The sequence below is a fragment of the Dermacentor albipictus genome, chromosome 1, assembly GCF_038994185.2.
Source record: "Dermacentor albipictus isolate Rhodes 1998 colony chromosome 1, USDA_Dalb.pri_finalv2, whole genome shotgun sequence".
In the NCBI taxonomy this organism is placed as follows: Eukaryota; Metazoa; Arthropoda; class Arachnida; order Ixodida; family Ixodidae; genus Dermacentor; species Dermacentor albipictus.
In genome coordinates, this window is record NC_091821.1 from 368,852,198 (window position 1) to 368,856,759 (window position 4,562).

The window sequence follows — 4,562 nt, forward strand, 5'->3', positions numbered from 1 at the left end:
TATGTGCGCAGTCGACGTACATTGAAAGCATGTTGGCAAGCGTTCTGTTTGTACGTTCAACCAAACCATTAGTTTGTGGTTGGTAAGGCGTCGAATGCCGGAAGCTAGCTGAACACAGATGAAGGGTCTCTTCAACAACGTCTGCGGTGAATTGTCTCCCACGATCGCTGATCATAATGCGAGGAGGCTCATGTCGAAGAATATGGAATATATTAAGAACAGAGAGACTTCTGCTGCTGTTGCCGATGGCAGCGCTGCCGTCTCACAATAACGGGTAAGGTGGTCTACACACACAATAATACAACGATTGCCGCTGGAGGATGGCGAGAAGCAGCCCAGAAGAGATATATTAACTTGCTCGAAAGGGGCGCTGGAAGGCAGAACTGGCTGAAGTCGACTGCGCGGTGTTTTTGGAGGTCGCTTGTAATGCTGGCATTTAGTGCAGCTGGCAACGTACAGCTCGGTATCGTGACGCATATTGAGCCAGTAAAAGCGCTCTTGAGCACGGTAGAGCATTTTTGTAGAGCGTAGATGGCCAGAGGTTGGATCGTCGTGCATGGCGCATACTATTTAAATATGGATGCTCTTGGGGACAATTAAAAGGTAGCGCGCGCCAATGGTCGAGTAGCTCTGGAGAAGGTGCGTAAGAGGATGGGCCACGTCGGCAAATATAGAAATGAATCGGCGAAAGTAGGAGCATAAGCCTAAGAAGCTCTCTAGCTGCTTGACACCGTGAGGTTCCTTAAATGCCTCTACACCCGCAGTCTTTTGTGGATCTGGTGATATGCCGTCTTTATCGACCTGGTGTTCCAGCACAGGAGCTTGTCGTTCACCATAATGGCACTTCTTCGAATTCAGGACAAGGCCGGCTTTCTCCAACCAGTTCAGCACCAACTCCAGACGCTTGTTATGCTCACTAAATGTTCTCCCGAAGATCACAACGTAGTCCAGGTAGCAGATGAAAACTTCCCATTTCAAGCTGCGAAGTATAGTATCCATGAACCTTTCGAACGTTGTGGACGCATTGCACAAACTGAAAGGCATCAAGTTAAATTCAAATAATCCGTCGGGCGTTACAAATGCTGTTTATTCGTTATTGTCACTGTGCATAGGAATTTGCCAATAACCTGACCGCAGATCAACAGAAGAGAAGTAAGAGGCCGCAAAAAGGCAATCGATCGCGTCGTCAGTGCGGGGAAGCGGGTACACGTCTTTTTGGCGTTTAGGCGTCGTTAATAAACCCAGAATCGCCATGTACCGTCTTTCTTTTGCACCAATATCACTGGTGCTGCCCAAGGGCTACATGATTCTTGGATGTCTCCTTTGCTTAGCATTTCTTCGACTTGATCGCTGATTATCTTGCGCTTTCCGGGCGACACACGATAGGGTCTTTGTCGAATCGGCTGGGTAGACCCTGTATTGATGTGGTGACGAGTTGTAGATGCAGGGATCGATGGCGGGCTGTCATTCTGCGCGAAGTGGAATACTGAGGAGTGTTTTACAAGGAGGACCACCAACGCCTCCCGTTTATGGTCATTGAATGATTTAGCTACCATGACAAGGATCTTTGAGCCCACAGAGCGCAGGTTAGCGGCTTCTCCTGTGTCCGCAAGTTGGGTAAGCACTGCCATGGGTATCGGCGATTCATCTTGAAATGTGGGAAGCTTTAAGCCTTGAGGCAGCACCTCCGCTTCAGTAGAACAATTATTCACCCACAGGCCTGTGCATCCATTCAGCACTGATACCATGCAATGTGGAACCAACACATATTTCTTCAGGCAGCTCACATGTACAGGATCCAATGCAGCATCAACCGGCTTGTAAGTTGAACAAACAGCAGAAACACGGATCGCGGATAAAGCGGGCCCAACTGCATCCTCGGAAACACAGAGCGCACTTTCTTGGCTGGGCGAGTCATCCAAGATAACGAATGTAACATTCCCGCCCACACTGAGTTCTCCCGTTCGGCAGTCAACATTGGCACGACACAATTGCAAAAAGTCGATCCCTAAAATGATGTGAGTGGAACAAGGAAGAACAGTAAACTCAGTGCTAAAACTCGGCTGCTAAAGGCCACATCCATATTGCAAACACCAACCGGGCGAAACGAGTAACCTATCACTCCACGAAAGTTAGTGATCTGGCCACAACGAAACATAACCTTGCGTCCCAGAAGGCCTTTAAACATCAGACACATCACGGAAACAAACAGTTGCGCCTGTGTCGACTGCAGCCATGATGGAGACACCGCCAATAAGCACATGAGCCCTACTCTTTAGCATAAAAATAGCTGGAGGTATATCAGTCGGCAGCAAAGGTTGTCCAGCGACCTCAACTCCATCGGCCGCGCTGGCTAGTTTTCTGGCGAAGGTCACGTGAAGCGGCGCCACGGAAATGATGACGTGATGAAGCCGCCGGGGAGGTGGTGATCGGTCCGCTCGGAAAGCTGGTGGTGGTGACGGAGCACGAATGGAAGCAGGTGAATGGTCGCAGGTTTTTCCTTTTTTCAAGTACTTTCCTAGGGTGGAATTGCGTTGCCTGTCTTCTCAGAAGTGGTCTCCTAGAGCGGAGTTCCCTGGCCACTGTGTGTCCAAGCTGCGACCACTTTGCCATGTAGACGACATCGATTGCCCATAGCCCGATGGTCAGCGTTGGTTACAGTATCTGGCTATGTCACCTGGTGTGTCACAGCTGTAGCGCACTGGCATAAGGCGAACTTCAGAATGCTGATGACAATGTTCTGCTGTGCCCGTGCGTGGAGAGTAACGAATAGTCTCGCCTTGTAAGTCATAGGCAGGGGCTGGTCGTCGAGAACGAACGTAGCGTGGGCGCTGATCAAGGCTTTGGTAAAAAAAAAATCGTTGTAAGATGGTTCGCTCAGGTCATAATGAGGGCTGTCACTATAGCTGCCAAAATCTGTAGCGTTTATCTAGTGCTGCCAAGGAGTCGTGGGGCTTGCACAAAGGGCGCCTGGGAAAGCGCAGGAGCTCCTGACAATATTGAAGACAACGAAGAGACTACGTTTAATCCGAATTTCACAGCCGCTTGTTGCCATGCTTTAATACAACAACAACAACAAGAACAACAACAACAACAACAACAACAACAGCAACAACAACAACAACAACAACAACAACAACAACAACAACAACAACAACAACAACAACAACAACAACAACAACAACAACAACAACAACAACAACAACAACAACAACAACAACAACAACAACAACAACAACAAACCAGTTTAGCGTGCTTCATCGATGAGTGCTACAACATGATCCGAATAAACAATATCGCATTCTATAAGAGACGCAGTACTCGTTTGGCACTCAAACGTAGCCGCAGAGCGATCTTACGGTAGGGGTCTGTTCATTGCAGAGGGACTATCTTTTATCATACGTAGTAGGAGCCTTCTGTGTTTGTTGTATAATATTGCGAGTGCAAATTGTGATTTATTTTTAGAAGGAAAGTTAACAAAATAATCTTAACACCATCTGTTTTTTCCTCTCTCTTGCGCGTATGCTGATCAGGAGGCGGATGTCTTGCTACTCCCCATGATCATGAGTGAGACACGTGCGTTCAGCACAAAATTCTTGTTTCCAGCAAGGTACGGCAAGCACACCTTCCTTTATCCATCGCCCAGAGTTCTCACGAGCAGCTTCACCGTCTTGAAGATTTTTTCAGTGCCGGTGAGAACACACGATGGATTCACTTGATTCTCTTGAATAAAGCGGGAAGCGTGGCGCAGTGAATAAAAAGAAGGCGGTGCTCGCCCAGTTTTGATTTGAAGACATGCGAGGCTTAGCAGTTACGTTGAAGAGGTCCTGTAAGGCAGCTCGGGTTGAATACCATGGGACAATAACTGATGGCCGCCTCCATAAAGCTGTTAAGAACGAATGTTGTGCTGAAGGTACAGCTTGTTTTATAGTTACGTTCTACCCTCTCCTTAATATTCTCTGGGACCCAGACGCCGTAGCTTTTGCCACATTAAGAGGGAAGTGAAAGAGCCAGGAAAGATTACGCATTCGCGCATTACTATTTGTTTCAGGTTTGGTGTGCGTCAGGAGCTTCCCTCGCGTTGCTTGTCCTTATGCTTAGAGGGTTTGCACACGTGGGCGAGCGACCAGTAAACTTCATACGTGTCGTCGTGGCCCTACTTGCTCCACAAGACAAAGGTGACTCTTTTGCTTTCCTAAACTCTTGTGGTGTGCTAACAGTAGTTTTTTGACACCGAAACGAATGCGAATAAGATCCTTATGGAATCGAACATCGAATATTTTTCGAATAATATGCGGTTAATGTACAGCATTCTCACCTTTATTACGAAGCAGTTTTCACATCATGGTGATCGCGACTTCAATGTCCAATGCATTGCACATTACAAAACGTGCTTTGTTAAACGCGCAAAGGGAGCATAGGGGGCCACTAAAAAGCTTGTTCGCAAACTCAGGGCTGTTTAGAACGTACGTTGTTCGCATACGAAGTTTAGTAAGGTCTTTGTGGGCCCAATTAACGTCGTAGCGCCCGCATATGCTGCGACGCCAGGGGGCGCTCGCAGC